General features: G+C 44.3%; 1 protein-coding gene across 8 annotated transcripts in view; it reads right to left on the reverse strand.

Annotated features, from left to right (window-relative positions):
- pcca (propionyl-CoA carboxylase subunit alpha) overlaps positions 1-23,428 on the reverse strand; it is a 374,025-nt gene that overhangs the window by 154,793 nt on the left and 195,804 nt on the right. The gene's annotated exons all lie outside the window — the stretch shown is intronic.

The raw sequence follows: 23,428 nt of genomic DNA on the forward strand, positions 1-23,428 counted from the left end.
TTACAATTTATATAAATGACTTAGATGAAGGGACCGAAGGTACGGTTGCTAAATTTGCTGATGACACAAAGATAGGTAGGAAAGTAAGTTGTGAAGAGGACATAAGGGGGCTACAAAGGGATAAGGTTATGTGAGTGGACAAAGATCTGACAAATGGAGTACAATGGGGATAAATGTGAAACTGTCCATTTTGTTGGTAAGAATAAAAAAAGAAGCATATTATCTAAATGGTGAGAGATTGCAGAGCTCTGACATGCAGAGGGATCTGGGTGTCCGAGTTCATGAATCGCAAAAGGTTAGCATGCAGGTTCAGCAAGTAGTTAGGAAAGCTAATAGAATGTTATCTATTATTGTGAGGGAAACTGAATACAAAAGTAGGGAGGTTATGCTTCAGTTATACTGGGTATTGGTGAGACCACATCTGGAGGACTGTGTGCAGAACTGCTCCTCTTATTTAAGGAAGCATGTAAATGTGTTGGAAGTTCAGAGGTGGTTTATTAGGCTGATACCTCGAATGGGCGGATTGTCTTACGAGGAAAGGTTGGACAGGCAAGGCTAAAATGCGCTGGAGTTTAGACTTGAGTAAGACGCGACTTAATTGAAACATATAAGATCAGTTCCGAAGAAGGGTCACTGACCCGAAACGTTAACTCTGCTTCTCTTTCCACAGATGCTGCCAGACCTGCTGAGTGGTTCCAGCATTTCTTGTTTTTATTTAAGATCCTGAGGGGTCTTGATAGGGTGGATGTGGAAAGGATGTTTCCCCTTATGGGAGAAAATCGAACTAGGGTCACTGTTTAAAAATAAGGGGTCACCCACTTGAGACAGAGATGAGGAGAAATTTTTCTCAGAGGGTCGTGAGTCTTTGGAATTCTCTTCCTCAAAAGGCGGTAGAAGCAGAGTCTTTCAATATTTTTAAGGCAGAGGTAGATAGATTCTTGATAAGCAAGTGGGTGGAAGGTTATTGGGGGTAGGCGGGAATGTGGAGGTGAGGTTACAATCTGATCAGCCATGATCTTAATGAATGGCGGAACAGGCTCAAGGGGTTGAGTGGCCTATTCCTGCTCCTAATTGGTATGTTCAGCAGCAGATGAGCTGAGACAGGGGTGATGTCGGGCAACGTTACAGGGGTGAAAATAGGCAGTCATAGTGATGGTCCGAATATGATGTCGGAAGGTCATCTCGGGATCAAATGTTACAGCAAGGTTGCGAACAGACTGGCTTAACCTCAAACTGTTGCCAGGGAGAGGGATGGAGTCGGTAGCTAGGGAACGGAGTTTGAACCGAGGACCGAAAACGATGGCTTCAGTCTTCCCAATATTCAAGTGAAGGAAATTTCTGCTCATCCACCAGTGGGGGTCAGTTAACAATTTAGCAATAGTGGAGTTGTTGAGAGAGGTGGTGGTGAGGTACAGCTGGGTGTCATCAGCATGCATATGAAAACTAACAATGTGCTTTTGAATGATGTCGTTGAAGGGCAGCACGCAGATGCAAAATATAAGGGGGCCAAGGATAGATCCTTGGGGGACACCAGTGGAATGGTGCGGGAGCAGAAAGAGAAGCCATTGCAAGTGATTCTCTGGCTGTGATAAGATAGATAAAAATGGAACCCAGCTGAATGGCAGTGGAGAGGCGTTGGAGAAGAATGGTGTGGCCAACCATGTCAAAGGCTGCAGACAGGCCAAGGAGGGAAAGTTTACACTTATCACAGTCACACAGGATGTCATTTCTGAGGTTGATAAGAGCTGTTTCGGTACTGTGGCAGGAGCAGAAACCTGATTGGAGAGATTCAAACATGGAGTTCTGGGAAAAATTGGAATGGATTTGGGAGGCAATAACATGCTTGAGGACTTTGGACAGGAAAGAGAAGTTGGAGATGGAATTGTAGTTTGCGAGGATGGTGGGGTCATGAGTAGAGGGGTGATGACAGCAGATTTAAAGGATAGAGGGACAAAACCTGAAGAGAGAGAACTGTCAACAATATCAGCTAACATGAGGACCAGCAGTTGAGTGGGAAAATAGTTGAGGGAGCAGGAGGTGGGTCACATGGACAAGATGAGCTCAGAGAGGGCATGAGGGGAGATAGGAAAGAAATTAAAGAAATATGCGAGTTCAGGGGTCGTGCAGTGGGGAGTATTACAGGAAGTTTGACCAGGTGGGCTAGTGGAAGGAGGGACGTGGCAGAGGCAGTTGACTGGATGGTCTTGATCTAAGTGACAAAGAAGTCCATGAATTCCTCGCACGTATTGTTGGTGATGAGAGTGGAGGGGACGTGGAGAGGGATTTAAGAAGACGGTTTGCAATAGAGAAAACCAGCCGGGGGTTATCTTTGCATTCCAGGATGATCCGGGAATAGTGAGCAGTTTTAGCAGACGACAGCAGGACCCGATAGTGTTTTAAGTGGTCGAGCAAAATCTGGCGGTTGATGGCTAAACCAGTTGCCTGCCATATCCTTTCAAGTCAGCATCCCATGGACTTAAGGGAGTGGAGATGAGGGCTCTGCTGGGGGACCGGCCAGGATGAGAGAGAGTAATGGTTTTATTGAGGACTAGGACATCAAAGACTGTAAGGGTGCAGTTGAGCTATCCAATTAATCACACTCCCCTGCTCTTTCCCCATAGCCCAGCATAATCTTTTCCTTGACAAGCATTTACTCAATTCTCTTTTGAAAGTTACTATTGAATCTGCTTCCACCACCCTTTCCGGCAACGTATTCCAAATCATAAAACTCATTGCATAAATAAATGTTTCCACATCACCACTCCGGTCCTTTTAACTCAGTGTTCTCTGGTTACCAACCCTCCTGCCAGTGAGAATAGTTTCTCCTTAACTAATCTATCAAAACCCCTCCTAATTTTGAGCACCTCTGTTAAATCATCTTATGGAAAACAAGGATAAGAAGACGACACAATGGCACAGACACAATGGGCTGAATGGCCTTCTCCTATGCCATAAATTTTCTCTGTTTCCATGAACTATCTGAATGACACTGAGATTGACTGTTGAGAGGGTGAGAGAAGCAGGAATTTGGGTGTAGTAGACCGCAGTAGGGGACCCATGGGAACGCTTTTCTGGCAGTCAGTGGAGGGATTCTCAAAAAAACTCAGAAGGAGATGGCAGAGGAGCTAGTATCCATACAATAAAATTCAACAGAAGGCTGCATAGTGCCAGAGAACTGGGAAACAGCTAATATAACTCCTCTCTTACAAAAGGGAGGTAGAACTATCCCCGGGAACTGTAAAGCTTGTCAGTGGTAGGAAAGATATTAAAGTCTTTGCTAAAGAAAAATCACGTAATAAAACATCGAGAGACGGAGAAAAACAGAAAATGCTGGAAACACTCAGAAGGTCTGTAGAGAGAGAAACTGAGTTAATGTTTTAAATCAATCACCTTTCATCAGAACTGGAAAAAGTTAGTGATGTAACAGCTTTTAAGCAAGTCCAAAGGCAGGGAAAGTGGGTAGGGTGAAGAACAAAAGGGAATGTCTGTGATAGAGTGGAAGGCAAGGGTGTAATGTAGGTAGTTTCCTTTGCTGTTACTTTTCGCTTCCCTAATTAGCTTTTTCCTTTGATTGCTTATATTACATTTTGACAAATATTCTCATTTAAGGTTTGGTTATAAACCAAAGGAAACGAGTACAATACAATGTTTGCTTTTATCAGCAAATGTGTGCTGTGGAGTTGCTTAAAAAAAAACTATAAATGCTGAGAAATCCTAGTTCACTATGTCACTTCCTGGGGAAGCTCACAACTCTGATCTTATTCATGAAAATAAATCTCTCCTCGACAACCATATGATCTGTTATTTTAATCTTCAAGCGTATTTTCTGAAAGGCATGTGCTGTTTCCACATTGCAACAGAGCAGCAACAACAGCAGGAACAACTTGGATTTAAATAGCACCTTTAAGGTAATAATAGTCGACCTTTCACACTCTTGCTAAGCGGAATCTCTGCAAAGTTCATTGACAAATGTAGCACTACATCTGAAAAAGTCACTTTGCTTGACACTATCCTGTCACAGATTAATTTATGATTTACTCGTCAAAGTGAATCAGTATCTAAACACTGTCCAATAGGCATTGTCTTAATGCAGTGACAAGTCACATAATATCAGCTTGCATTCATATGGCGCCTTTAACAGAGAACGATATATCAAGGCATTTCACAGATGCATTATCAAACAAAATTTGGCATTGAGGCACATAAGGAGTTATAAGGGCAGGTGACCAAAAGCTTGGTCAAACAGTTAAGTTTTAAGCAGCGTCTTAAAGGAAGAGAGAGAGCTGGAGAGGCGGAGCAACCAGAAAGTGTAAACACATGGAGGGTATAATCAAATTTAAAGGAATACCACTCTTCATGTTTGAGAAAAGACTCCGTAAAGTACACTTCTTTGGCCTCCTTATCTCGAGAGACAATGGATAAGCACCTGGAGGTGGTCAGTGGTTTGTGAAGCAGCGCCTGGAGTGGCTATAAAGGCCAATTCTATGGTGACAGGCTCTTCCACAGGTGCTGCAGAGAAATTTGTTTGTCGGGGCTGTTACACGGTTGGCTCTCCCCTTGCGCCTCTGTCTTTTTTCCTGCCAACTACTAAGTCTCTTCGACTCGCCACACTTTAGCCCCGCCTTTATGGCTGTCCCCCAGCTCTGGTGATCACTGGCAACTGACTCCCACAACTTGTGATCAATGTCACAGGACTTCATGTCGCGTTTGCAGATGTCTTTAAAGCGGAGACATGGACGGCCGGTGGGCCTGATACCAGTGGCGAGCTCGCTGTACAATGTGTCTTCGGGGATCCTGCCATCTTCCATGCGGCTCACATGGCCAAGCCATCTCAAGCGCCGCTGACTCAGTAGTGTGTATAAGCTTAGGATGTTGGCCGCCTCGAGGACTTCTGTGTTGGAGATACGGTCCTGCCATCTGATGCCAAGTATTCTCCGGAGGCAGCGAAGATGGAATGAATTGAGACGTCGCTCTTGGCTGACATACGTTGTCCAGGCCTCGCTGCCATAGAGCAAGGTACTGAGGACACAGGCCTGATGCACTCGGACTTTTGTGTTCCGTGTCAGTGCGCCATTTTCCCACACTCTCTTGGCCAGTCTGGACATAGCAGTGGAAGCCTTTCCCATGCGCTTGTTGATTTCTGCATCTAGAGACAGGTTACTGGTGATAGTTGAGCCTAGGTAGGTGAACTCTTGAACCACTTCCAAAGCGTGGTCGCCAATATTGATGGATGGAGCATTTCTGACGTCCTGCCCCATGATGTTAGTTTTCTTAAGGCTGTTGGTTAGGCCAAATTCATTGCAGGCAGCTGCAAACCTGTCGATGAGACTCTGCAGGCACTCTTCAGTGTGAGATGTTAAAGCAGCATCGTCAGCAAAGAGGAGTTCCCTGATGAGGGCTTTCCGTACTTTGGACTTCACTCTTAGACGGGCAAGGTTGAACAACCTGCCCCCTGATCTTGTGTGGAGGAAAATTCCTTCTTCAGAGGACTTGAACGCATGTGAAAGCAGCAGGGAGAAGAAAATCCCAAGAAGTGTGGGTGCGAGAGCACAGCCCTGTTTCACGCCACTCAGGATAGGAAAGGGCTCTGATGAGGAGCCACCATGTTGAATTGTGCCTTTCATATTGTCATGGAATGAGGTGATAATAGCTTTGGTGGGCATCCAATCTTTTGTAGCAGTCTGAACAGACCACGTCGGCCAGCTTCTGGAGCCTGTTTAGAGCGACTCGAGCAAAGACTTTCCCCACTATGCTGAGCAGGGAGATTCCACGGTAGTTGTTGCAGTCACCGCGGTCACCTTTGTTTTTATAGAGGGTGATGATATTGGCATCGCGCATGTCCTGAGGTACTGCTCCCTCGTCCCAGCACAGGCATAGCAGTTCATGTAGTGCTGAGAGTATAGCAGGCTTGGCACTCTTGATTATTTCAGGGGTAATGTTGTCCTTCCCAGGGGCTTTTCCGCTGGCTAGAGAATCAATGGCATCACTGGCAATGAATCAAGGACGGCACAGTGGCGCAGTGATTAGCACCGCAGCCTCACAGCTCCAGCGACCCGGGTTCAAGTCTGGGTACTGCCTGTGTGGAGTTTGCAAGTTCTCCCTGTGTCTGCGTGGGTTTCCTCCGGGTGCTCCGGTTTCCTCCCACATGCCAAAGACTTGCAGGTTGATAGGTAAATTGGCCATTATAAATTGCCCCTAGTATAGGTAGGTGGTAGGGAAATATAGGGACAGGTGGGGATGTGGTAGGAATATGGAATTAGTGTAGGATTAGTATAAATGGGTGGTTGATGGTCAGCACAGACTCGGTGGGCCGAAGGGCCTGTTTCAGTGCTGTATCTCTAAAACTAAAAAAAAGAACACTGAGTTCCGATTTGGTTGACTGTATGTCCAGCTCATCCATGACTGGTAGAGGCTGGGCTGCATTGTGGGTAGTCTCAGTGACAACATTCTCCCTGGAGTACAGTTCTAGGTAGTGCTCAACCCAGCGGTCCATTTGTTTGCGTTGGTCAGTAATTATGTCCCCTGATTTAGATTTGAGGGGGGCGATCTTCTTGATGGTTGGCCCAAGAGCTCTTTTAATGCCAACATACATTCCTCTGATGTTTCCGGTGTCTGAGGCCAGCTGAATATGACTGCATAGGTGTTGCCAGTAGTCGTTTGCGCAGCGCCTGCCTGTTCTTTGTGCAGTGCTTCTGGCTGCTTTAAGTGCTGCAGATGTTAAATCGCTGGGGGCTTTCTTGTAGTTCAACAGTGCAATGCGCTTACCGGCTATGACAGGTTCCAGCTCTTCATTATGAGATTGAAACCAGTCTGCATTTCTCTTCGCACTTTTGCCGTAGGTGGTCAAAGCTGACTCATAGATGGCGTCTCTGATGTGGGCCCACTTGGTCTCAGCATCCCCTGTGGGAGTGTTTTGAAGGGCTGTTACAAGTGAATTTAGAAATTTTTGTAACAGCTGTGGGTGAGAAATTCTGCTCGTGTTGATGCGCGGGTGGCCCTTCTGCTTGGAATGATGCAACTTCTTTGGTCTGAGTCTAACCTTGCTGCACACCAGGGAGTGGTCGGTGTCGCATTCTGCACTGTGGAAGCTGCGTGTGATTTGAACACTGTTTAAGGCGGCTCGCCTTGTGACAATGAGGTCTAGCTGGTGCCAACGACGCGATCTTGGGTGCCTCCATGAAACCTGATGACAGGGTTTAATGTGAAAGAACGAGTTGGTGCTGCAGAGGTTATGATAGGTACACAACTCAAGCAGTCTCTGCCCGTTCTCATTCATCCTTCCAACACCATAGCGCCCAAGGCAGGAGGGCCATGAGTCACGGTCGACCCCAACCCTGGCATTAAAGTCCCCCAGCAGGAATAGGTGTTCGGTGTTGGGGATGCTGCTAATGATGTTATGGAGTTCCTCGTAGAACTGATCTTTAGCTTCAGGTGGGGAGCAGAGTGTTGGAGCATAGATGCTGAGTAGGTGTACTGCACCAGAGGTGGTGAGCAGTCGGATGGACAGTATGCGTTCCGAGCCATTTGAGGGAGGCACTATCATGCTGAGCAAGGAGTTTCTGATGGCGAAGCCCACTCCATGCTGTCTTGGTTCTTCAGGATCCCTGCCCTGCCAGAAGAAGGTGTAGTCTTGCTCTGCTAGAGATCCACTCGCGCGGAGGCGAGTCTCCTGAAGTGCTGCAATGTCTACATTGAGTCTACTGAGCTCGTTGTTAATGATGGCGGTCTTCAGAGAATCGTTGATTTGTGTAAGGTCTTCCGACAGGCCAGGACACATAGTTCTGACGTTCCAACTTGCAAAGCGAAGGACTGGTACCTTCTTTCCTTTTTTCGTGTTGTTTGGTGCGATGTATCAGTCCACCTTTCGGGCAATGACCCTGAGCTCCAAGCACCCATTGAAGCAGGTAGACTGTGGCGGGACAGAACCTTATTGACCGGGGGCTGCCCGGTTTGAGGCGGGCGGTAGCTGTCCAGTGAGGTGCAATGACCTCTCCCACCGACAAAGGCAACCCGTGGCGCCCAGTTTCTACGCCAATTTATCTGGACTTATAACTCGTAACTGCTGCCTTCCGTGTTGTTTCAGTCGCTGTGAGGCAACTATGGAGTGACCTCTCCATGGCGCATGCCTGGGCGAATTTATGGAGGTTGAGAGTTGCCCAGTCGTCAAAACCCCCCTCTCGGCCTTTCTGGTGGGGTCCAAAGGAGTGCAGAGCACGACGTTTGGCACCAGTATGGCTGCAGGAACTGCCGGAAACATGCCAAAGGTGACACATGACCGCCTACGGGGTTCCGCTCCGGATTATCTGTTAGGGTTTACTCCCTTAGCCTTGGTCTCTCCCGAGACGCCCACAAGGCAGTGGGGTTGTTAGGGCCCCTACACAGGTGTAGGATGATGCCGGTGGGAGGAGGGGATGCGGGGGGGAGGGGTGGAGGGTGGGAGGGAGGGGGCTGCGAGGGGGAGCTGGGAAGGGGGCTGTAAGGGGGTGGGGGGGGTGCAGGGGGAAGATGGTGCGAGGGGGGGCTGGGACGGGGTTGTGAGGGGGTGAGCTGAGAGGGTGGAGCAGGGAAGGGGACGGGGGGGTGGAAGGGGGGGGAAAGCGGGTGCAGGTAATAAGCCATTTCCTCAGTGCCCACCACCGACGTCCAGAAAGCTCATCCACGTCCTTCGGAAAGTAAAGTACACTACAAATAAGATAAAAACACAGCCCCAATCTAATCACTCTTCACTTAAAATCTCTGATAAAGACAACGTAAGAACCTAAGAAATAGGAGCAGGAGTCGGCCATACAGCCCCTCAAGCCAGCTCCACCATTTACGAAGATCATAGCTGATCCTCGACCTCAACTCCACTTTCCTGCCCGGGTAGCACAGAGCACCCTAACTGCTGAGTGAATAAAGACACTGCTGGTATAACACTAAACCATACAGGCCAAATGAGCCAGGATTAATGTTATCTCAGTAAGGAGTCTACAACTGAATCTGCCCTCAGGTGGACATAAAAGATCCCTTAAAACTATTTCAAAGAAGAGTTCACCCTGGCCAATATTTATCCATCGACAAACATCACTAAAACAGATTATGTGGTCATTATCTCATTGCTGTTTGTGGGAGTTTGCTGTGTGCAAATTGACTGCCATGTTTCCTACATTATAACTGTAGCTACTAAGTATACGAAGTATTTTTTGAGGACTCTTGTTTAAAAACTGTGGAAACTGATTCATTTGAAAGACTGAAGACGTTTTTTTCTGGACTTGTTTTTTTCTAAAACAAAAGGTCACTGGAAGGACTTGGGACTTTGTTTAAAAACAACCCTTACTCGAAGTCACATGTCTTAAGCTAAGTAAATAGCAAGGTAACTAGGTGAGTTGTTTACAGAGACGTTACATGTCAAGATTTTTGGTGGTCAAGAGTTGGTTTCGCTTTGGATATTGTTTTGCGTCAGTTGTGGGGGGGCGGGGGGGGGATCAGCTTGCTAAGAGAGAAGACATCAGCTCATCCTTTTCCACCTTTTTGAGAAACCCTGAGAATCCAGTGTGAGAAATAGAAAATTATGCCGCATTTCTCCTGGAAAAACTGTCAGACTAATCCTCGATATCGCCTGAAGAGAACTGCTCCAAAAAGATCCCAATGACAGCTGTCTGTGTGTATCTGGGTGCCAGAATAAAGGGACAGCTGAGATCATTCCATATCTTATCCTTTTTTCTTCAAGAATTAACAAATATTTGGCCAAAGTATTTTTCTGTCTTCTTTGTGAAGTGAATCTCTGCAGAGAAAACATTTTTTTTCTTTAACCGGTGTGTGTGTGTTGGGTTAATTTAGAAAGGAACTTTCATATTTCAACCTGTGTGTTAATAAGCTTTGCATCTTTATTGAATAAGTCTTGTTTTATAATAAATTAATAATTTTGCTGGTTATTAAAGAATCCTGACTGGTGTATTTTATTCTGAAACTAAAAATACAGTATAGTTGGGGTCAGGGTGAGGATCTATTGCAGCAACAGGAGCATCATTCAGCTTGCCACAAACGAGCATCGCACATCCTGCCCGTCCTACTGTTTTCTTTCAGACTTCAAAACCTCCCAGTCCATGCACTGGCCCCAGTTTCCTTCACTCATTACAGGAATTTCTCAATAGTTTCTCCATTCTCACCTCCAGCCTCTAACCAACCAGCTGCCATACAAAAGCAAAATACGGCAGACGCTGGAAATTTGAAATCAAAACAGAAAATGCTGGAAATGTGCAGCAACTCAGGCAGCCACTGTGGAGAGAAAAAGAGTCAACATTTCAGGACGATGATCTTTCATTAGAACTGGAAAATATTAGCAATTTAACAGTTTTTAAAGCAAGTACAGAGGTTGGGTAAAAGTGGAGTGGAACAAAGGAGAAGGTCTGTAGTAGGATGGAAGGTAGGAGAGATTAAATGACAAAAGGGATGATGGTGCAAGGCAAAAGAAGATGGTAATGGGACAAGAATCAAAGGATTGGCTTCAAGGATATGCAAATAGGAAAAGCAGAATCATTACCAATAGCTACTGTCCAAAAAAAAATGGGGGCAGAGGTTATCATCTGAAAATGCTGAACTCAGTTGAGCAGTAGGAAGGCTGGATAGTGCCTAATTGATGTCTACCCATCTCCCTAAGTTTGTGGTCATTTTGTTTTCTTTCAAGACAAGGAAAACATACAATTGGGTAAAGCAGTAAAGTAACATTCGAGAAGTAGAGAAAGAAAGTGCAAGCCATAGTGTTACGACCAAGGCGGGAGCAGTGCACTGTCTGGGTTGAACTTTATAACGATGGGGGGAAACAATGGCGGTCTTCCCGTGTGGGCCACACATCGTACAGCCGCCGCGATTCTAAGCAAGGCAGTGCATTTAAATAGCCAGGGCATGCCGCCCCTCCCCCCCACCCCGAGCACATGGTGGGGGTGAGCTGTCTGTCCCTGGTAATGGCAGGTGCTGACGCCGTTTTTAAAGCACTTTGAGCCCTACCATTAAATTTAAATATTTAAAGCTCAAGGACATAAAAATAAAGACATTTCTTCTTCCCCTATCCCACCCCTCCAATAACAATTAAATTAATTACTTGCCCTCTCCCCTCACAAAATACTTATCTTGTCCACCTGACCTTCACCCCACCCCCCCCACCAATGTGCATAAACTTTAACCTCAAAATGCCTCCTTCGAGGCATTTTCCACCCCACCCCCCATCCCCCGCAATGAAACCCGACATCAAGGGGTGGGGGAGAATGTAAAATCCAGCCCTCTTTCTCCAGCTCCACTTCTCCACAGGTCCCAACATACATTTAAATGTTTAACCAGTTACCGATGTGGCCAATTATATACTCGATTTTTGTTTCAGAATAAAATCCACCAACCAGGTTTCTTCAATAAACAACAAAATTATTAATTTATTATAAAACAAGAATTAGTCAATAAAGATGCATGGCTTTAACACACAGTTTGAAATATGGCAGTAAATATATATATTCCATTCTAAATACCCAGCACGCACACACACACACATGTTAAAGGAAAATTAAAGATGCTTTGGCTAAAGTAGTTGTTAATCCTTGATGAAAAAAGGATAAGATATGTTATGTCTCAGATGGCATAGTGTCTGACGTCTGCATGCACGCAGACGGTCACTGAGATCTTTTCAAAAGCAGTTCGTTAAGGAGATGTCAACAGGAAATCGTCCAAAAGCTTCACAGGAGAAATGCGGCATCAGGCGTTACAGCTATCACACACAGGATTTTTTTTGCAGGGTTTCTCAGAGAGGTGGCGAAAAGATGAGCTGGGTGTTTCTTTCAGCAGGCTACAAACCCAACTGATTCAAAACAGTATTCAAAAATGAAACCCACTCTTGAGCACCGTAAATCTTGACATGTCACTTCTCTTGTAAACAACTCCCATAGTCAGAAGGCACCTGTTGTTTACTTAGCTGAAGACATGTGACATCCAGTAAATGTTATTTTTAAAGAGTTCTTCCAGTGATCCTTTAAAAAAAAAAGTCCAGCATCTATGGAATCATTTCAGTCCTCCAGTGAATTGATCTCCACAATTCTAAAACACCAGTCCTCAAAAAATATTTAAAAATTGGAGCACTTCCATACCAGTAGGGAGACGGGAAAATGCAACTTTCATAAAGACACAGGCAGAAGGCAAACAGCCCAGTGTGAGAGCCTTAGAAATAAAGGTAGAGAGGAAGTAAAATAAGCAGAGAGAAGGAACTGGAGTGAGACACAAGCACAGTTACAGCAGGAAAGAGAATTTCCTGTTTTCAGGAACTAATAACAAAATAAAATTATGATTGCCAATATTGGCCTTAATTTCAGAGTTAGTGCTCTGCGCTTGGATTTCCCCTTTCCTGATATCAGTTGGAATCTGGTGCCAGGTCAAGGGGATCTCTAGGTGTGCATCAGCAATTGTCATGCAGGCCCCCACCTGCCAAGAATGAGGCACATTAATAACGCCACATGGACATTAAATTTCAAATTGTTGCTGGGAAGAAGGAAAGGCCTATTAAAAGGGGTTGCCAGGCCCCTGGCTGGAAAGATATTTTTGCATATTAACAGACAGTGTTTATAGACAAAGGACCATTCCCTGACTCACACAATACACAAAGCCAGAAGTGGTTACACCAGTTGGTCACGTGACTATCCTGCTAGCCAACTTGGGAGTTTAAAATTGTAGAGACAGTGTTTGAACTTGGAGAAAGCGGTTTGCTCCTGGATTGAAAAGAGCCTCTCCTGTCTGGCTCGCCACAGCTCCTCCTGTCTGCTCCCATCTCTTTCTCACGGAACTCCAAAAACTGACTGAAGACACATGAACCCCAAGAGAGAAAAGTTTCCTACAGTGAACAAGGTTTAAGAAGAATACTGGGCCCCAACAAAAAGCAAGATCTATCTACAAAAGGACTCTACAGTGAGCTTGAAGAACCGTAACACAACTCTTCAGATATTGCCTCAAACCTTTCCACTTTAATTTTTCTTCTGCTCTTTTCTATCTCTATTTGCATGTGTGTATTGCATATGCATGTGTGGGCGCGTCACGTATCCTTAGGCGTCAACCAAATTAGAGTTTAAGTTTCATAAAATTTCACCTTTCTTCTTTAAACCTAAGAAAGCCTGTTTGTGCTCGTTTCTTTACCTTATAATCGGAAAGCGGTGAACAAGGATGCACCAAGGGGGAGCTAAAAACAGTGTGTTTAAAAAAAAAACCCTGTTACAGTAAGACCAGGTGAAGGCTGAAAGGGAACCCTAGACCCCTTTCTCACCTGGTTGTCACATTACACAATGATTGGCTGCTTACCTGCTTGCTAACAATCACACTGAAGTATTCTCACATACAGCAAACCAGGAAGCAAAATGCACTTATTATCCTTCACTTTTAATTAAAATTTGACAGGTAAAATAAATGATTGGGACATACACGTGGGATTAAGGTGGAATCTGAAGTATCAGAAACAAACTAAAAAGAAATTGTGATTTTTTAAAAAATCATAATGGAGAAATTTGACATTCCACAAATATAAAATTAGTTTTTATTAGTTAAATTAGTTTTAGGGCCAATGAGACTGTTCAACAGTAACTGTGAACTTATTTTGCTGTAAAAAACCCAGTTACACCTCATTCAAAAAGATGTAATTTTTTCAAGGGTTTTTAAGGCAAGAGTAATAGTGTAAAAGGGCAAGTTCGTGTCAGTTCAATGATTTCTATTTGATTGCAGTCTGGGGGGATTTCAACAGCGCACTCTCGGGAGAGGCATGAAATCACTGACAGCAATCTCTGGATTTCTGCATTTAACTACGCATGTGCAGACTCCAGGAGTTGCCGTCTGTTTCAGAGGAGTAATGACGACGAATGCTGACAGTTTGCTGCTATTACTACCGCAAAAATTCTTTTTCCCTTCAATGTTTCTCCTTATCTCTTGTGAAGGTGGAACTCATGCTGGGGAATGGCTCAATAGGTTACGCCACTAACTCACTCAAGTGACCAAAGCTTTATGCGTCAGCCAAGTGTGCAAAGAAATGCAAATTATATGACAATAGCTCTGCCTCCATAAAATGAAGCACGCATTCAATAAACCCAATTCCTGTGCATAATGTTAACAGTGATAATGCAAGTGGAAACTGGAAAATGGTACAACCCACACAGAACCTAGAAAAATACATACTTCAGCCAAAACAAGTAATGCATAGGAAGTGCTGCAGCCAATTGGCTTCAGAAGCATAAACATAAAATTAGTGGACCCATGAGATATTTCTGATATAGCCACACCTGGAGAGTTACTCTGCTTTCCCTTCCCAATTCACCAACGCAAACATAACAGCCAAACCACTAGCCTTCCACCCATATGGTCAGGTTATTAAACATGAATATTGATTGCATGAAGTCACATACTCTCCAGGTTAATGTCAGTTTATCAGAAATGTCTCCTGACAACCTCAATAAAATTATGATCGGGTTTAGAGAAAAGCAAAACTTTGAAAATGCATAATGTGCAAATTGTGTATCTCACAGATACATGTAGGCAAAGCTTACAGCTTGATATGCTTTTCTTGCCAAAGCTTCCACCCTCCTGGCTGCAATATGGAACTCCACAAAAGCAAAATTGTAGCCAATGGGCATCAGAGGAAAAACTCTCCACTGGCTAGAATCATACCTGGCACAAAGGGAGCTGGTTGTGGTTATTGGAGGTCAATCATCTCAGACCCAGGACATTACTACAGAAGTTCCTCAGGGTAGTGTCCTCGGCCCAACCATCTTCAGCTGCTTCATCAAGTGGGATGTTCGCTGATGATTGCACAGTGCTCAGTACCACACGCAAGTCCTCAGATACTGAAGCAGTCCGTGCCCGCATGCAGCAAGACCCAGACAATATTCAAGCTTGGGCTGATAAGTGACAAGTGCCAGGCAAAAACCATCGCCAACAAGAGAGAATCTAACCATCTCCCCTTGACGTTCAACAGCATGACCATTGCTGAATCTCCCACCACGAATATCCTGGGGGTTACCATTGACCAAAAACTTAATGGAACCAGCCATATAAATACTGTGGCTACAAGAGTAGGTCAGAGATTGGTGTGATGACCAGGTGAGAAAGGTGTCTTTAGCCTTCACCTGGTCTTATTGTAACAGGGATTAATTTTAAATACACTGTGTTTTGAGCTCCCACTTGGTGAATCCTTGTTCACCGCTTTCCAATTATAAGACAAAGAAATGAGCACAAACAGGCCTTCTTAGGTTTAAAGAAGAAAAGTGAAATTTATTTAAACTTAAACTCTAATTCGGTTAATGCCTACGGTTACACGCTCTGCCCCACGCTAGCATGTATACGCGATACGCACATGCAAATAGAGACACAATAGAGCAGAAGACAAAAATAGAGAGGTTTGAGGCAATATCAGAAGAGTTTCTTGTTACTGTGCTTCGAGCTCACTGTAGTCCTTTTGTAGACAATTCTCGCTTTTTGTTGGGGCCCAGTATTCTTCTTAAACCTTGTGCACTATAGGAGACTTTTCTCTCTTGGGGTTCATGTGTCTTCAATGGGTCTTCAGTTCTGTGAGAAAGAGATGGCAGGAGACAGGACAGAGATGTTCTCAGTCCAAGAGCAACCAGCTTTCTGAGTTTGAAAACTCTGTGGCAAGTTCAAATTCAAAAACCTCCAACCGCCAGTTAGTCATGTGACTAAACTGGTCTGATCAGGTCTTCTGTGTACTGGGCACGCAGGGACCCGTTCCTTTGTTCCAATACTGTCTGCTCGTATGCAAAAAAGGTCTTTCCGGTGAGGAGTCTGGCAATTCCTTGTGATAGGCCCTCTTTTCTTCCCAGCAGCAATTTTAAGTTTTAATGTTCATGTGGTGAAATAATTTGTGCCTATTCTTGGTAGGTGGGGGCCTGCACGACACTGGGAATTCTGTGACAAGTAACTCACCCTCCTGCCTCCCCAGTGTTATGATCCCCGTGAAGCTCAGCAATAAACCAAACGAATCAAATCCACCGACTGACTTCAATATAGGAAACAAAAACCAAACGGACAAGATTTCACTTTTATCAATGTAACTTTAACACTCAAACAAAAACCAACATAAATTTAACATGAACTAACAGTTAAATCAAGGACTATATACAATCTCAAAGGTTACACTTTAATTATCAGATGCAACCAAGATAATTCTCACAAGTCTTTTGAGCAGTCCTATCAGCAAGCTGCAATGAACCGTCCGAAAGTTCTTCAAAATCAGGAACATCGTCAAGTAGTTTTCCAAGTCCTGTACTCCAGGATGCAGAAACGGAAGTAATGATGTCCTGTTGATAGTGTGCAATATAGTCTTCCCATTAATGGTTCGGTCCTGTCGCCTCTTGAACAACCCCGGCCTTGTTCACAATAGTGGAGATGGCGTGGTTCCACAGATAACTGTATGTCACCGAAAACAAACAAACACACACACACATACACACACACACTGTAAATCGCTGTCTCAGAAAAAACACAAGCTTTGAATCCAAGATCAAAACGCCTAACAGTTCTTCTAGCAAGTCATCTCTTCAGGTAAATGGTCTGCATATGCTCCTCCACTGGTCTTGCACTATGGGCCCCATCACACCAGGCAAAAATCAGAGTGTGATGAAATACTCTCCACTTGCCTGCAACTCCAAAAATCAAGAAGCTCGACATCAGCCAGGATAAAGCACCCCATCCACCACCTACAACATTCACTCCCTCCACCACAGCACACAGTGGCAGCAATGCATACCATCTAAAAGATGCACTGCAGCAACTCGCCAATGCTCCTTCAAGGGCACTTTCCAAACCCACGACCTCTACCACCTAGAAGAACAAGGGCAGCAGACGCATGGGAACACCACCATCTCCAAGTTCCCCTCCAAGTCACACACCATCCTGATTTGGAACTATATCGCCGTTCCTTCACTGTCACTGGGTCAAAATCCTGGAACTCCCTCCCTAACAGCACTGTGGGTGTACCTACACCACTTGGACTGCTGCAGTTCAAGAAGGCAGCTCACCACCACCTTCTCAAGGGAAATTAGGGCTACAAATGATGGCCTTGCCAATAATGCTCACATCCCATCAACAATAAAAAAGTGACCCATGTTCACGTGTGAATCCTGAGTGAATGTCAGCAGGCTATTCAACTATGAACACTGCACAGCGGCGCAGTGGTTAGCACTGCAGCCTCACAGCTCTAGGGACCCGGGTTCAATTCTGGGTACTGCCTGTGCGGAGTTTGCAAGTTCTCCCTGTGTCTGCGTGGGTTTTCGCCGGGTGCTCCGGTTTCCTCCCACCACCAAAGACTTGCAGGTGATAGGTAAATTGGCCATTGTAAATTGCCCCTAGTGTAGGGAGATGATAGGGAATATGGGATTACTGTAGGGTTAGTATAAATGGGTGGTTGTTGGTCGGCACAGACTCGGTGGGCCGAAGGGCCTGTTTCAGTGCTGTATCTCTAAATAAATAAAAAAAAATAGTAGTGCACCAGAGAGCAAACACACAGGCACTTCCCTTAAGCTTTGGTAGTCAGCAATCATGTTGAGAACCAGGCTGAATATAGAAGGTTCAGAGGGGAAGTGAAAAAGCAAGTAAGAGAAGCAAAGAGACAGTATGAACAGAGACTGTCAGTTAACAAAAAAGGGAATCCCAAAGGTTTCCATAGACATATAAATAGTAAAAAGGGGAAAAAGGAGGAGTGGGGCAGATTAGGGACCAAACAGGGGATTTGTGCATGGAGGCAGAGGGCATTTGTCTTTACCAGGGAAGGTGATACAGCCCAGGCAATGGTGAAAAAGGAGGTAATTCAGACACTAGAAGGATTTAAAATTGATAAAGAGGAGGTATTGGATAGGCTGTCTGTACTTAAAGTGGATAAGGCACCAGGACCGAATGAGATGCATCCAAGGATACTGAGGGAAGTGAGAGTGGAAACTGCAGAGGCACTGGCCTTAGACTTGGGGATGGCGCCAGAGAACTGGAGAAGTGCAAACATTACATTCCAGTTCAAAAAAGGATGTAAAGATAAGCCCAGCAACTACAGGCCAGTCAGTTTAACTTCGGTGCAGGGGAAAATTCTAGAAACAACCATTCGGGACCAAATTTAATAGTCACATGGATAAATGCGGGTTAATTTAAGAATTAAGGATTTCTTAAGGGAAAATCATGTTTAACTAACTTGCTGGAGTTTTGTTTGAAGAGGTAACAGAGAGGGTTAATGAGGGCAGTGGTGTACATGGACTTCCAAAAGGCATTTGATACAGTGCCGCACAACAGACTTGTGAGCAAAGTTATTGCCCATGGAATAAACAGGACAGTAACAACATGGATGCAAATTTGGCTGAGTGACAGGAAATAAAGAGTAGTGGTTAATGGATGTTTTTCAGGCTGAAGCAAGGTTTGTAGTGAAGGTCCCCAGGGTCAGTGCTTTTCCTGACATATATTAATGACCTAGACCTTGGTGTACAGGGCACAATTTCAAAGTTTGCAGATAATTCAAAACTTGGAAGCATTGTGAAACTGTGAGGAGGATAGTGTAGAACTTCAAAAGGACATAGACAAGTTGGTGGAATGGGCGGACAGGTGGCAGATGAAGTTCAATGCGGAGAAATGTGAAGTGAATCATTTTGGTAGGAAGAACATGGAGACACAATATAAAATAAAGGGTACAATTCTGAAGGGAGTGCAGGAGCAGAGAGACCTGGGTGTACATATGCATAAGTCATTGAAAGTGGCAGGACAGGTTGCGAGAGCGGTTAATAAAGCATACAGTATCCTGGGCTTTATTAATAGGGGCGTAGAGTACAAGAGCAAGGAGGTTATGTTGAACTTGTATAAAATACTAGTTCTGCATCAGCTGGAGTATTGCATCCAGTTCCGGGCACCGCACTTTAGGAAGGATGTGAAGGCGTTAGTGAGGGTGCAGAAAAGATTCACGAGAATGGTTCCAGGGATGAGGAACTTCAGTTATGAAGATAGACTGGAGAAGTTGGGACAGTTTTCCTTGGAGATGAGAAGACTGAGAGGAGATTTGATTGAGGTGTTCAAAATCATGAGGGGTCTGGAAAGAGTAGATAGAAAGTGTCTTTCAACACACCATTAACATATTGTTTGCCTTTGCTCCATGACCTTTTGGTCAGCTATGTGGCCTTGTCAATCTACACCTTCTCCTTTGTTATCTCTTGCCCCACCCCCGCCTCACTAGCTTATAACCTTTGACATTTCTAATATTTGCTAGTTCCGAAGAAGGGTCACTGACCCGAAACGTTAACTCTGCTTCTCTTTCCACAGATGCTGCCAGACCTGCTGAGTGGTTCCAGCATTTCTTGTTTTTATTTCAGATTTCCAGCATCCGCAGTACTTTGCTTTCATTATAGATAGAAAGTGTACCTACTTGTGAAAGGATCGAGAACGAGAGGACACAGATTTAATGTAATAGGTAAAAAAGGCAAAAGCGACACGAGGAAAAACTATTTCAAACAGCGAGTGGTTAAGGTCTGGAATGCTCTGCCTGAGAGTGTGGTGGAGGCAGGTTCAATTGAAGCATTCAAAAGGGAATTAGTTATATGAAAAGGACGAACATGCAGGGTTACGGGGAGAAGGTGGGGGAGTGTCACTAGGTGAAATGTTCATTCGGAGAGCCAGTGCAGACACAATAGGCCGAATGGCCTTCTTCTGTACTGTAACAATTCTGCGATGTACTGAAACCCTGGCCAATTTTCTTCTTCCTAACCCAACAACAAATGTTTGTACTTCCATAATGCCTTTAACACAGTAAAAAAAAGACCCAAGGCGCTTCACAGGTGCTTTATCGGAGAAAATCTGACACCAAGCCACATAAGGAGATATTAGGACAGATGACCAGATGCTTGGTCAAAGAGGTAGTGTCTTAAAGGAAGAGAGAGAGGTAGAAAGGCAGAATGGTTTCGGGAGAGAATTCCAGAGCTTAGGACCTCAGCAGCTGAAGGCAATGCCGGAAATGGTGGCTGCGATGAAAATTGGGGATGTGCGAGGCCAGAATTGGAGGACTACAGATATCTCGGAGGGTTGTAGGGCTGGAGGAGGTCACAAAGCTTGGGAGGGACAAAGGCCATGGAGGGACTTGAACATAAGATGGGAATTTTAAATTCAAGGTGTTGCTGGAGCAGGAGCCGACGTAGGTCAACAAGCACAGGGGGAGATGGGTGAACAAGACTTGGTGAGTTAGGATACGGGCTGCTGAGGCCATCTGCACAGCCCTTAGAGTTGTCCTGCTGAGATCAGCTTGCTCAGAACAGCCCAGGGGTCAAACCTGGGTCCTTTCTGGTCTACATATTTAAACTATTTACTGGACAAACTCACTGAACCATTGATAGTGCCCCATACACATAATTACAAAAGCAATATTCATGAGATAGTTGCTGCAGAATCCCAAATGACGTAAAATGAATTTTAAATACTAATGTCTGTAAGGGCTGTGCACACTTTGGAAAAGTTGTATATATAGTGTGTTATTCTAGTAACTGGTAACCAGTTTATAATATTTTTCAGGGTTGCATACTAGCACAGTTCTGTATCCTTCACTTTATTTCCTTTCTTCACCTCCAGAATTACAGGATCCTTTTTTTTCTCTGCCTGTTTAGCTGTCTGCAAGGAGTGAAACCGTTCTCTAACTTTATGAATACCATACTTTAAGATTGGGTTAAAATAACATACAAGTTTTTTTTTCTCTCAACATTCAAGCCTTTCCTCTTTCTGACGCACAGTGAGGCAATTTCAATGTTTTTTGTGAAACAGGCCTTTGACAATGAAACTCTCAGCTTGTGGTAGGATGAAAAGTCAAACAAAGAAAGTGTATTTAAGTCTGACAATAAAGCAATTATCAATCATCCAGAACCATTTCCTGCAAGAGACATGTGTCCATTACTTCTGCGTTATTGTTCAAGAATTATGCACTGCTTTACAACTTTGATGTTACAAAAATTTTTGTGTTGCAAAAACCAGAAGGTTGTGGGTTGAATCCCACCTGGGATTTGAGAGAGTATACTAAAGGCAGACCATGCACAATTCCTCACGGAGCATGTTAAAGTGAGGGCTCTTCTTCCTGTCAGAGAGGGGATTGATAACAATCCCACACATTCTAGCACAGAGTGGAAGGCAACCCTGGCACTACATTCAATGTCACCTGAAGAAAACGTCTCCAATACCTCACTTCCCATTAGTCAATCTCATTGGGTTACCCTAATTAATCAAAATTAAAGCTTATGATTATTAATACTTGATTTAATACTTCACTTAATTCATTTTCTTTGCAGTTTTTGTAAAACAATATTGTTTTCTATACTAAAAATGCTGGTATATATGAGTCACTATTTATGAAGTGGCGCAGTGGTTAGCACCGCAGCCTCACAGCTCCAGGGACCCGGGTTCGATTCTGGGTACTGCCTGTGTCTGTGTGGGTTTTCCTCCCACATCCAAAAGACTTGCAGGTGATAAGTAAATTGGCCGTTGTAAATTGCCCCTAGTGTAGGGATTACTGCAGGGTTAGTATAAATGGGTGTTGTTGGTCGGCACAGACTCGGTGGGCCGAAGGGCCTGTTTCAGTGCTGTATCTCTAAATAAATTTTTTTTTAAAATATTGACTGCAGTCAATGATTACAGTGTATTGTGACTTAAAAGAGTTCACTCTAAAAGTTTTGGCTACCACACATTTAAGGTCAATAGTTTTCTAACTGGGGGTCAGAAAATGATTGTTTTTTGTTGCATACACCATTTTCCACCATGCTTTAGAAACAGAAAGCTTTGTGTCACGCTTCATATAAAGCTTCACACTAGTAATTCCAAATTATCAACATATGCATGTGGGCTGTGATTCAACAATCGGGCCATCCCAATATGGAAGCCAGACATGGCGATAGGGCTAAAATATTGCAAACCCAATTCCCTTATTCACAATCACCTATAAATGCGTATCCCTGTAGATAGTGTGTGCTTGTGGGATCATGCCTAAAGACTAAAGCACTGACTTTTTCACCCTTTTCTCCTTAAAAGAAAACTTCAACAATGCAGACATTACACAATAAAAGATGTGCTGGAGATGTTGAAATTTTACCTTGTGGTTCCAAGGTCATGTGCAAACTTATCACTTATGTGGGGAGTCTAAAACTAGAATCACAAAGAACATAGAAGGTGGCCTTCGGGCCCATCGAGTCCATGCTGCCTCTCCGCAAAGCAATCCCATTCCCCTGCTTGATCCCCTTGGCCCTGCAAGTTTATTTCCTTCAAGTGCCCATCTAATTTCCTTTTGAAATCATTGATCGTCTCCACTTCCACCACCCTTGTGGGCAGTGAGTTCCAGGTCATTACCACTCGCTGTATAAAAAAGCTCTTCCTCACATTCCCTCTGCATCTCTTGCCCAAAACCTTCAATCTGTGTCCCATAGCCCTTGTACCATAAGTTAATGGGAAAAGTTTTTCCTTGTCTAACTTATCTAAGCCTGTCATAATTTTGTGCACCTCTATCAAATCTCCCCTCAATCTCCTTTGCTCCAGGGAGACCAACCCCAGCTTTTCCAACCTAACCTTGCAATTAAAATCCCCCATCCCTGGAACCATTTTGGTAAATTTCCTCTGTACCCTCTCAAGGACCCTCACATCCTTCCCCAAGTGTGGTGACCAGAAATGTATTCTAAGATCCAAGTCATTTATATATAGCTGAAAAGCAGTGGCCCCAGCACTGACCCTTGGGGAACATCACTGTCTACCATCCTCCAGTCTGAAAAACAACCATTTACCACGACTCGCTGTTTTCTGTCCTTAAGCCAATCTTTAATCCAATTGGACACTTACCTCCTATTCCACGAGCCTCAAATTAGTTAACCAACCTTTTTACGAGGTACTTTATCAAACACAATGTCTTAAAATCCATAGAGATAACATCCACTGCATTCCTTTCAGCAACCTTCTCTGTTACTTCATCAAAAAATTCAATTAGATTAGTCGAGCATGATCTGCCTTTTACAACTCTGTGCTGGCTATCCTTAATTAACTCAAACCTGTCCAAGTGCCTGTTGATTTTTTCCCCTGATTAGGAGCACTAGAGTCCATAAATACAAGATAGTTACCAATAAACCCAATAAGGAATTCAGGAGAAACTTCTTTACCCAGAGAGTGGCGATAATGTGGAACTTGCTACCACAGGAAATGGCTGAGGCAAACAGCAGAGATGCACTTAAGGGGAAGCTGGATAAACACATGAGGGAGAAAGGAATAGAAGGATATGCTGAGGGGGTGGGAGGAGGCTTGTGTGGAGTATAAACTGCAACATGGACAAGTTGAGCGGAATGGCATGTTTCTGTGCTACAAATTCTGTGTAATTTTTATTTTATTTATTTAGAGATACAGCACTGAAACAGGCCCTTCGGCCCACCGAGTCTGTGCC

The sequence above is a fragment of the Heterodontus francisci genome, chromosome 6, assembly GCF_036365525.1.
Source record: "Heterodontus francisci isolate sHetFra1 chromosome 6, sHetFra1.hap1, whole genome shotgun sequence".
Lineage (NCBI taxonomy): Eukaryota > Metazoa > Chordata > Chondrichthyes > Heterodontiformes > Heterodontidae > Heterodontus > Heterodontus francisci.